The sequence below is a fragment of the Ascaphus truei genome, chromosome 1 (genome assembly GCF_040206685.1).
Source record: "Ascaphus truei isolate aAscTru1 chromosome 1, aAscTru1.hap1, whole genome shotgun sequence".
NCBI lineage: Eukaryota > Metazoa > Chordata > Amphibia > Anura > Ascaphidae > Ascaphus > Ascaphus truei.
In genome coordinates, this window is record NC_134483.1 from 525,283,832 (window position 1) to 525,296,260 (window position 12,429).

Here is a 12,429-nt window from a genome sequence, read left to right on the forward strand (position 1 = left end):
AAGGGTTCGGTAATGACAGAGAGAGGAGAGCAGGAGCCCCACGCCTCCACCCCTGCCATCAGTGCGCGGAGTGTGGGAGAAGGAAAGGCCACCGTAGGAGAGGGCAGCTTCCAGAGCAGAGTCAGACTGAGTGAGCCAGGTCTCAGTTATAGCAAAGAGAAGCAGGGAGTGAGAGAGAAAGAAGTCATGCACAGAGAGGAACTTGTTAGAGAGGGAGCGAGCATTCCAAAGGGCACAGGAGAAAGGGAGAGAGGAGGGAGGGTGGCAGGGGATGGGTCAGAGGTTGGAGGGGTTGACACCACAAGGAGTAGAGGTTGCAATTGACAGGCGAGGATGAGTGCATGTAGGAATAAGACAGGGACCAGGATTGGGAGAGATATCCCCAGAAGCAAGGAGGAGAAGCATGGATAGAAAGAGGATGTGTGAGGATGATTTGTAAGGGTTTTTTTTAGTGCAGGGGATATAGCTGTGTGGTGTCAGAGGACGCAGGTAAGAAAGGAGTTCATGTGAACTGAGAAGTGGTGAAGGAAGGAGAGATGGAGATATATGAATGGAGTTAGAGGCATTCTGAGCCTGGAAAAAAGAAGTGCATAATTTGCAAAGAAGTGAAGTCACAGCAAATATAAATGGTAAAGGCAGCATCACAGCAGTCTGGTATTGATGATATCCTCCTTTCCAGCGTAGATCAAATGCAGGAATCAGGGCCAGGTGGGGTGTCCACTTCTTCCTCACTTCTTTTGAACTTCCTTTTAAACTTCAGTTGTTCAGTAGTCATGCCACTTATAATGGGCCACTTCCTTTTAAACTTCAGTTGTTCAGTAGTCATGCCACTTATAATGGGCCACTTCCTTTTAAACTTCAGTTGTTCAGTAGTCATGCCACTTATAATGGGCCACTTCCTTTTAAACTTCAGTTGTTCAGTAGTCATGCCACTTATAATGGGCCACTTGGATATGGGCTGCAAGCAGACTAGCTGTTCTGACTGGGTTTATATAGGCCTAAAAAGTCACCTGACAGTGTGGTTCTGTCTGCTTAATTAGCACATCTGAGGCACATTCAAACAAATGGTTTTCTACACAGGGTGTTCCCTGCCTAGGTGGCAACACTTAATTTGATTAGGGGTAGACAGAAAACAGCATTCAAATATGGTTTTTACCTAGCATTGGATCACTTGCATATACTATATAATACACACAGCAAAGGCTTCAATGATGATTTAGAGATGGTTTCTAGCTAGCATTGGATCACTTGCATATACTATATAATACACACAGCAAAGGCTTCAATGATGATTTAGAGATGGTTTTTACCTAGCATTGGATCACTTGCATATACTATATAATACACACAGCAAAGGCTTCAATGATGATTTAGAGATGGTTTTTACCTGTGGAGAGAAGAAGGATAAGATCCATTAGGGTAAGAATTCCTTCCTTTTAAACTTCAGTTGTTCAGTAGTCATGCCACTTATAATGGGCCACTTGGATATGGGCTGCAGGTCAAAACATTTACAGCAGTCAGTCAGGCCTGCACAACTCCAGTCCTCAAGGGCCGCAAACAGGCCCGGTATCCAGGACAACCTTGAAAACCGGGCCTGTTTGCATCCCTCGGGGACTGGAATTGTTCAGGTCTTGTGTACAGAGTATAAAAACATTTATTTATTAATACAAGTTAAAACACACAACATCTCCTTTATTTAAGTACAGCAGGTCAAAACAAGTACAGTACAGCACTACAGTATGGTCTTACCTGTTATTAAAAAAAAAATCTTTATTCATAAAATATACAAAACAAAACATCTCCTTAATTTAAGTACAGCAGGTCAAAACATTTACAGTGGGATGGTGTGCAGAACAGTCAGTCAGGCCTGCACCACTACAGTCCTCGAGGGCAGCAAACAGGCCTGGTTTTCAGGGTAATCTTTGAAAACCGAGCCTGTTTGCGTCCCTCGGGGACTGGAACAAAACATTTACAAAACATTTTCAACAGTTGAACACCCACTCAAATGCGTACCCCACCAGATTGTCCTTCCATGGCCGATGCCTTGCATGGCGCAAAACGCCATTAATGCAGTCTCGAACGCCTTTCATTACAGGATCTGTAATTGAAAAATAGCGCCGCAATTCATCCAGAATGGTCTTTCTTAAATTGTCAGGAAGCGCCTTTTTTAGGCGATTTCCTTTGTAGTTCACTTTGAAGGCCCATTCGCAGTACAACAAGTAGGACACATGGTGCTTAAAAAGTAACAAGGCATACTTGTGGGGTGAACCAGCACTCATCACCATATACTTCTCCCTGAGTGCCGGTGGCATATCGCGCAGGCTGATGTCAAGCACTGTATCGATGCGAGCGAATGTAGGTCTTCTGTGAGCGGGTGCGCTTGTGGCGGCGGGCGAGGGTAGGTTGTCTGGGAGGAAGCTTTCCTCCTGTCTTCGTCGCCGTGTTGTCTCCTGGCGTGGTCTTCACGGGGTTGTCATGTTATCCTCCTCCTCAACGGCATACATGTACACAAAATCTTCTTGGGTAGGGGGTGCTCTTTGTGATGGAAGGTGGTCGATGCTCCCATTCATCACATCCATGCCACACTCCTGGTCCGGCGTCGGGGAAACAGGGGCATGAACACCGAGCAAATGATGTATCCCCGCTATGTCAGCCTCTATCTTCTCCATCCGTCGATCCATCCGTTGATCCATATTTAGCATCCATTGCTCCATATTTAGCATGGTCTCCAGAAGCAGATCTATCTTTGCCAGCACAATAGAGTTCCCGGGGATATCCACACTTATCCCATTCAGCATCCGGTCTAACGAGCTGCTTCTTGTGCATGGCATGCTGTGGACATCTGGGTGGATGGGTTGAGATGGGGGTTCCATGGAGAGATGCGGGTTCCATGGAGAGAAGCGGCAGCGTCGTTGAAGAAGGGTGGAGGAGGTGACCTGTGGATATCCGGGAGAGGAGAAGCGGCAGCGTCATCGAAGAGGGATGGAGAAAGTGACCTCTGGATTTCCGGGCGAGAAGCGGCAGAGTCGTCTAAGCGCAAAGGAGAAAGTGACCCATGTATTTCAGAGGCACCAGCGGCAGCGGCGTCAAATAGAACTGGCGAAGATGGCCTGTGGGTTTCCGGGAGGGCGGCGGCAGCATCGAGGATGAGTAGTGGAGAAGACGGGCTGAAGATTTCCGGGACAGCGGCGGCAGAGTCGTCGAAGCGTATGGGTGGAAGTGGTCTGCAGGGTTCGGGTTGGCTGCCATTTGTTTTACGTGGAGTGTACATCACCGTATTTCTTCTTGACATAATAAGGCTGACGTCTCTTAAAACCATTAGCCTTTGGTTTCAGCAGAAGGTTTTCTTTATTGGCCTTAGCCTGTCGCTTTGGCCTTGGCATGGAAACGTCAACCGCCTTTCGCTTTTTCTGCATGACAAGCACGGCAGAGGCGAGTGTGTTCCTGTGTCCATAGAATCGGGGGTTGATCCACGGAAGCAGATGGCATAATGCAGTATCTGGACAAGAGAAAGTTCAGATAAAGATCATCGAGTGGTGGGCTATGCAAAGTGTGTAACCTTTTATGCATGGCAACGAGGTACAGGTGTTGAAAGTGGGCGTACTCTAATGTGAGTGATTAACGTATAAATACACCATCCATTTTGTGGATTCACTGTACATTGAATAAACATCGACTAAACATCGAATATACATTCTTGTGTTTGTATTTCTTTCTACTCGCAGCAATGCCTTTTAAAAAGATTTCCAAGGAGCTCATCATGCGAATTAAGGAGATGTACACGAGCGGACTCCGAATTGCTGCTATCCAACGCTGGTTAGCTACTTCTGGCATCATTGTGTCAGCAACCATCGTGAGCTATCATGCACACGGAAAAACCAGAGAACGCAAAAGTGCAGCAAGGGTAACTAACGCGTAAGTATATTTATATAACTAAAAAAAAATGTTTATATAAAATATTGTACAGTATATCTACTGTATCTAATTTTATAGTTATTTCGGTAGATTTATATTACAACAGTATATATATATTTTATATTGATGCATATTAATAGAACAATATATTGTGTACTGTAGATCCACTGTATCTAATATTTTTGTAATTTCGGTATATCTATATTACAACAGTATACAGTATATATTTTTTATATTGCTGTATATTAATAGAACAATATATTGTGTACTGTAGATCTACTGTATCTAATATTTTACTTATTTCGGTATATTTATATTACAACAGTATATATATTTTTTATATTGTTGCATATTTATAGAACAATATCTCATTGTATACTATATTCACACCAAATGTTGTGCTGTGCTTGTGGCCTACTGCACTGTAACTTACCGGATTTTTTTTCTGTACATTGTAGGGAGACAACTCTTCTGGTCGACAAAATAAGTGAGGAGAATGATGAGAGGAGTGCATTAAGGGTCAGATACACTCTGCAGGAAAATCACAATCTGACTGTATCCGAGACCAGCATAAAGAAGATGAGACGCAGAATTGGATGGAAATATGGACGTGTGAGGTTAGTACTGGACAGTACAGGAGGTAAAAGTGTTGTTTAAGAAACTGTACTGTACCGCTAAAATTATTTATTCCTTGTCATTACAGAGTGTACCCCATGATAAGGGACGTAAACAAAATCAAAAAAGTGGTCTAGGCCCAGGCATGGATCGACAGTGGGGACACTTTCCAGGATAGCATCTTCACTGACGAGTCTACTGTATCACTGGAGCGATTTGCCACCTTTGCATTCCAGAAAAAAGGTCGCATATCTATGAAGCCGCGTCAAAAACACCCAGTGAAGATGCATGTGTGGGGTGCCATCTCTAGGCGTGGACCAGGATGCAGTGTCATCTTTGAAGGTAAAATATATAAAATATAATGTAGCCTTATGCACTGTACTGTACTAGTGTGCAGTTTTTTGAGCACTTTTCTTTTCTTGTTATAGGAATCATGAATAAAGCTTTCTTCCAAAAATTGTCCCTGAGATAGTGGAATACATCACACGCGAGTTCCCGGATGGTCACCGTTTCAACCAGGACAACGATCCGAAGCACACCGCGTCAACAGCGCGTATCCTTGAGCGCGGTATCAACTGGGTGAAGACGCCAGCAGAGTAAGTGCGGTAACTGTGCCTCATATTTTCCCACTGTTTTTACTGTGTAATGTATCTCTTAAACTGATTGTCCTTTTTTTCCAATGACAGATCGCCAGACTTCAATCCGATCGAAATGATCTGGCATCAGCTGAAGGACCATATCCGAAAAGTGGTGAAACCCTCCAAAAAGGATGAGTTGGCGAAAGGCATACTGAGTTTTTGGAACGTTGTACTCACCGTGGAAAGCTGCAATAAATATATTGACCATATTGCGACCGTATTGCCCATTGTGATTGCGCGTAATGGACAAGCATCAGGAAAGTAGTACTGTACTGTAGTATTATAAGTACAGTATGATACAGGTAAGTATGGCACAGATTTTTTTTTTCCTAATAGTCAGAGTATACAGTAGTTCCAGTATAGACTAGTTTGACAGCACTAACTGTATACACAATGTCATAATGCCATAATACAGTATGCACCTTCAGTACAGTAAATGCTCAATTTTTTTCTTTCCAGAGAGAGCAGTACCAGCCATCTGGTTACATAGAATTTAACAGTAGTCAGAGTATACATTAGTTCCAGTATAGACTAGTTTGACAGTACTAACTGCCTACTGTAGTCCAATGTGGTGTAGCTACTGTATACAGTACACAATGCCATAATACAGTATGCACCTAACTGCTCAATTTTTTTTCTTTCTAGAGAAAGCAGCACCAGCCATCTACTGTAGTACTACACATCACACAATAACATAATACAGTACGCACATAACAGCACTATTTTTTTGTTTTCTTGTCTTTTCAGGAAAAAAGGATGGACTGGGGGAGAGGGGGGTGCTGTGTACAGTCTAATCTGTTTGTACAGTCAAGTGTAGAGTATATAAACAGCAGTAATGATGAACACAAAACCTCTCCTCTCTCAATGAACTACTGTACTGTACACAGAATGAGGAAGAAGATAAAGACGGAAAAAATTATATTACTATATATAAATTATTAATTATATATTATTAAATAATATTATTATAAATGTGCATTATTCATGTTTATCCATGTTTTATAAATGTTTTATAAATGTTTATCCAATTTCAATCTGCCAGAAAAATTTAATAAAGACTGCGTTATGTATTATTCATGATTATTTTTATATTTGTATTTTTTGGTTCCTGATAAAATAAAATAAATATTTATTTACATTCCTGCTAATCATAATCATTGACAACCCCCTACATCAAAGAAAAAGAATGAATGACAAAACAACATGAACCTGTTAATGTTTTTTTGAACTCTCAATTCTCACAATGCTGTGCAAATCAGATTTACATTTCAAATTCGAGACAGGATTTTCCAAAGCGTTACCGTAAACAAAGCCTCAAAGGGTTGGGGGGGGGGGTTGGGTGAGTCATGCGCAGTAATCAGCTAGCTCCCATCTCAAAGAGGATTACACGCAGGCGCAGTGAGGTGATTGACGCTCGGCTAGGGACGGATTAAAAACACAATGACTAGCTTTAGAAAATTATTGACTCTGTGGGGGTGTCTGTCGATAAGAGTTTCAAAACATTGAGCGAGCCTTGTGTGTGTGCGTGGGGGAGGGGGCTGCATGAAGGATTAGCTGTGCAGCAGTTCAAAGAAATGACATACAGTACAGTAATTTCAAAAGGCAGTTTATCATAATAATTTGATCCCTACACCCCCAAATACAGTACATAAAAAGCACACAAATCAACCATGTGCAGTCAAACGTACAGGGTCGCAGTCAAAAGCTACAGCACAGATTGAATATCTTAATATCAAGATTGTTTTTTCAGGATTGTTTAGACAATGACAATTAAAAAATTATAATAAATTTTTTTTTTTGGTCACTCACTCAAGCAAGCAGTGGTGGGTGAAGTTACAGGCGCATGCACAGTAATCAACTAGCTCCCATCCCAAAGAGGATTCCATGCAGGCGCATAGAGAGATGATGCTCTGCTAGGGACTGATTAAAAACACAATGGCAAGCATTTTATATTTATTTTTTTTGTTCCTGGTAAAATAAATATTTATTTACATTCCTGCTAATCATAATCATTGACAACCCCCTACACCAAAGAAAAAGAATGAATGACTAAACAACATGAATCAGTTAATGGTTTTTTTAACTCTCAATTCTCACAATGCTGTGCAAATCAGATTTACATATCAAATTCGAGAAGGGATTTTTTAAGTGTTACCGTAAACAAAGCCTCAAAGGTTTGGGGGGCGGGGGTTGGGTGAGTCATGCGTAGTAATCAGCTAGCTCCCATCTCAAAGAGGATTACACGCAGGCGCAGTGAGGTGACTGATGCTCGGCTATGGACGGATTAAGAACACAATGTCAAGCTTCAGAAAATTAATGACTCTGTGGAGTTTCAAATCCTTGAGCTGGCCTTGTGTGTGTTCGTGGGGGAGGGGGCTACAGGGTACTGCTTGAAGTTCAAAGATAATGGCATACTTTAATTTCAAAAGGCAGTTTATCATAATAATATGATCCCAACACCCCCAAATACAGTACGTAAAAAGCACACAAATCAACCATGTGCAGTCAAACGCACAGGGTCGCAGTCAAAAGCTACAGCACAGATTGAATATCGTAATACAGTACACAGGCGGCACACTTTATTTGAGTACGGCTCATTCCGCAAGCCGGGATATGTCCCGGCTTGCGAGCCGCACTCCCTCAGCGTGCCGCGCATCACCGATGGAGCCCTGGTGTTGCGCGGATGTGAGGACGGCGGCGGGACATTCCGGGGGACCCGGCGGACCCGGTGAGGAGAGGGGGAAGCCCCGATCGGCGGGCCTCTCCTCCGAGGCTTCGGCGCGCGCCCGGCACCCTCCGGCGCACGCCAGGTTACTGCTGCGGCCGAGAACGGGCAAATGCTCGAATAAACTCGGCCGCAGCAGTATCAAGATGGTTTTTGCAGGCATGTGGGGGGAAAAAAATTAGAATAAAAAAAAGCAAATTTTTTTTGTTTTTTGGTCACTCACTCAAGCAAGCAGTGGTGGGCGAAGTTACAGGCTCATGCGCAGTAATCACCTGCTGTCAAGCAGGAATGTGATTGAAACCAGACACACGTTCAAAGGAATGGTGTGGGAGAGATGTATTGCATTATAGAGAAGATAAGAAGTTGAAATACCCTGCAGTGCAGTTAATTATCCTGAGCGAGGGGAGAGCGCTGTATATGCCGAAATGTGACACTGTTACAGTACAGTACTGTACACGCCTATGCATTTCAACAATTTTCAAATGAGACATACTGTACAGTACAGTACAGCACTGCAAATGCATGTATACTTTAAATATGCAAATTTACAATTACTGCGCGCGCACACACAGACTGTGTACTGATGTAGGTTGAACCGCGAAGGTATTAGACTTCCAAGACAACAGCTCGCAAACGCCCCCCTGAGTTTTTACACGGCATTGCAGTATTGCAGACAGCAAGAATAAAATGCTAATATCACGAGCGCTAAAATAACGCAATTCACTCCGGACCAAAAAAAAAAACGCACCTGACCGAGATTTTCTTTGAGCCGATTTAGACTCAGGTCGGCCACCACTGTACTTTGCCTCAGTGTTTCAGCCAGGAGACATTAATAAATTACCGACAAAGAGGATCATTTTTCAAAGTCTCCAAGCTGCCAATCTGGGGCCTAAAAATGTCATCAAATTAATCGACATTTGTTTCCATTGAATATAAGAGGGTGAGCTGTAGCTTTCTCCGGGCAGAATAAATTATATTATAATGTAGAGTAGCAAGATTGAATGGACTAAATAACGAGATTATATCTTTATAAAGTAGTAGCTACTTTCACATACATGCTCTCTCATGTGTTGTGTGCATGTGTGTGTGACAATGGTCTTTTGGGGCTTGGGGAAGCAGTGTAGATGGGCTCAGTCCCATTATCCACTAATTAATCAATTGTTGTACTAAATCTATCAGAAATTATCCTAAAGGAAATGTCTTCCTGTTTGATAACTATTTGTATATTCAACTACAAGGCATGACCATTACATTTACAACCATACCTGCCCCATCACTTGTTCCATCAATCTCTGGAGAAGGTACATAGATTATATTTTCGTCATATGGAAAGGCACCAAGGAATAGAGATGGGCAAATTAATTTTGAAAATCGAGCTGCGGATTATCCACATATTTTTTAATCAGAATTCGATCCGCACATGGATATCTGAAGGTAGATTTGGAACTAACAAATTTGGGCGAAGGCTCCCGGAAACTGCCGTCGTAATCCCTCTGTTCAAATTTTGTCAAATCTGCTATCAGATGTTATATTACATTTGAGAAAGGATGTAAAAATATGAATCCGTGTGTGGGAGAGCCAAGCCCCTCCCACTTCCTTACTGTATCTGTGTAAGGGTTCCTCCCTTACCTTTCAGCATTACGCAGTCCAGGTCCACTGCCACCGCTGCACGGCTTTGCCGCTCCTCGGCTCCCGTGGGACGGACCCCCGGTCACGTTACTGGGCACACGTGCAGGCAGCAGTCTTCTGGCACTAGCGAGGGGTTAAGCTCTGCCCCTCCACTCGCAACACCGGGTGTCCCCGTGCTGAGGGCGTGCACGTCTTAAAGACACAAACACTGCTTTTGCCCTTCACCTGATCCTAATCACTTTCCAGCCTATCCCCACATTGCTGGATACCCTCCTCCTCTCCCATTGGACCCTAGTGCCTATTTATGCCTTACTCAGCCTTCCCTTCTTTGGCTGAGCATTGTTTCATGGTCCTTCGGTGTGATGTTTCCTCCAGTGTAATGTTTCCTCTGACGCACCTCTTGTTGCCTTCTCCCTTGTGTACCGACCCAGCTTGGTTTTAGGACCCCCTCTGGTATTCAACCCCGGCTTTCTTCTGACCATCTGCCTCACTCCAACCCTCGATCTCGGCTCTCGGACAAACCACCCTCCTGGCTCCTACCCTCGACCTTGGCTCTCGGACTACGACCACTCTCCCGGCTCCACCCCAGGACTTTGCAAGTACTCCACTACTACCTTACCCACACCCGGCACCCACTACTATCTGCCTACCAGGCCGGCTACCGTTGCCTCGGGTGCATGGTGTTTATTATCCCCACCTCAGCCGGGGTCCGGTCTTGTTCATGGTGAGCGCAGCCTTACAGTCTGTTCATATTGTACAGTATGAAACAAGAGAACCGGACAAGGGCAGGTGGAGTGGGCAGACAGGTTAGGGTATTTAGGGAAAAGGGACACAGGCAGAACAGGAGGTGACAGTCAGGGAGTCAGTGAGTGGACACAAGGGAGAAAGAGACACAAGGGAGAAAGAGATTTTTACAAATGTGTTTGCAAATTTGGATTTAAATACATTCAAATCCGTTTGTGAATTCTGATGTTCATACATAAATCCAAATTGCAAATTTCCAGTAATAGAAAAAAAACTGGTAGGGGGAAGCAGGGAAATCTACAATAAGGGTTTACTCAGCTTGTAGCCCTGGTCCATGAAGATGACTACCCAAAGCAAGGGTTAACTTAGCCATCACAGTGTGACAAAAATGCCTCGACCATGGTCATAGCATGTTAAGTGATGTTGTTATGTATCATTACTATGTAAATGCACTTTTCTGTGTGACTCGTTGTGTGGCTGGGCTAGCACCAAATGGCACCTTGATGGAAGCTAGAAGAAAGTTACTGTACCAGGAAAAAGGTAACCTAGAAGCGAGGAGGAATTCAGAAGTGAACAGGGGTCCAGATGTGAAGAGGCAGCAAGGCAGGCTCAGTTCAGGCAGGCAGAAAGAAAACGAGAAGTCAGACAGAAATGAATAGACATAACTATTCTGTGGCTAATGAAAATTTTCTCTTCTTCCGGCGATGGTACATTGAATGAAGCAATGTTTAACTTAATAACAGTGCATATAAGAATGTTATCTGTGACTGAAAACTAACACCCCCTCTGTGTAATATGCGATTTATGACTTGAGGTGTTAAATAGTCCCTGAATGTTAGTGATGTAAGAGTGTGTGTGTGTGTATGTAAATATAAATTTGTAGTGAGCCCACAGTTTGTACAGCGCTTTACAAAAGGTGTGTGGGGAGTGGGAGAGTTTATCAATGGTGTGGGTAGGTGTGGAAATGTAAGAGGCTGTAGCATTACTAAAAGTATGTGTAGATACTATGTGGTCCCTATTGGTATATAGGGATAAAATTATATAGAATATTTGTATGTGTAGGAGACAGCTGTGTGCATACATATAGCGCAGTATGTATAGACATAGCCATAGCACTCATGGAAAGACAGTTCTCTTGTGTCAATAGTGACTCATAAAACTTCGGTATCACTTTAGGCCATCACTAAGTGTCCAGAACAGTTGCATACATTTGTATTCATGCAACCATCTCTCTTTCGGTGTTCTAAGATTACCTTTGAGTATGGCCACCTTCTGATCGTTCATCTTATGGCCAGAGTCAGAGAAATGTTTGCCGATAGAACTGTCTCTTGTTCCACGTGTGATGCTGTGGCGATGCAGATTAATTCTCTTGTTTAGCCCCTGTCCTGTCTCACCTATGTAGTAGCAGCCCCCTGGGCATTTCATGCACATGATGAGGTACACGACATTGCTTGAGGAACAGAGAACCTGCCTCTGATTTTGTACTCCAGATTCCTGTGTGGTATTTGTATTGTGTCCGCTGTGTGTAGCATTGCACAGGTTTTGCATCTTACATCCTGGCAAACCATGCCCATTTTCCCCTCCCACCGTACTCCTACTTGGTCAGCACCAGTCTTCCATGTTTAAGATGGAGGCTGAGAAAGTATAAAATCTGATGCTGCTCCCAACTCCACAGTTGTTCTTGGATAATTTCAGTGTCTAGAGACTACCTGGTGGAGAACTGTGAACCCTGGAGTGGTCATTCCGGACTACTAGAGTCCAGACGGATCAAGGTGAATAAAATGAGGGTCAGTTAGCTTCAGCAGTACCATCAGAGTTGTTCATTGTTGTTCTCTGTGTTAAGGGACCAATTGGTGTGGGAACTGTGGACCAAAGGCAGGTATCCTAAGTTACTGAGATACTCTGAATGGGTGGATAAAGGTGGCATACTGGGTAAGCTGTATACAAAGGAGATAAATACCCCCTAAGATTCACTCTGCTCCACTAATATGAAAACAAATACATTTTATTATAGTATACAAATACATGGAAAACAAAATTCTAAATAAAACCTATTCCTAGCGCTAGTACTAATAGTGATGTCCTGAGAAAACTGCTCAATAGCATAGGGAAGTTATGTAATGTGCAATCAATGCCTGTATGACACAAAACGTGCATTGGTGT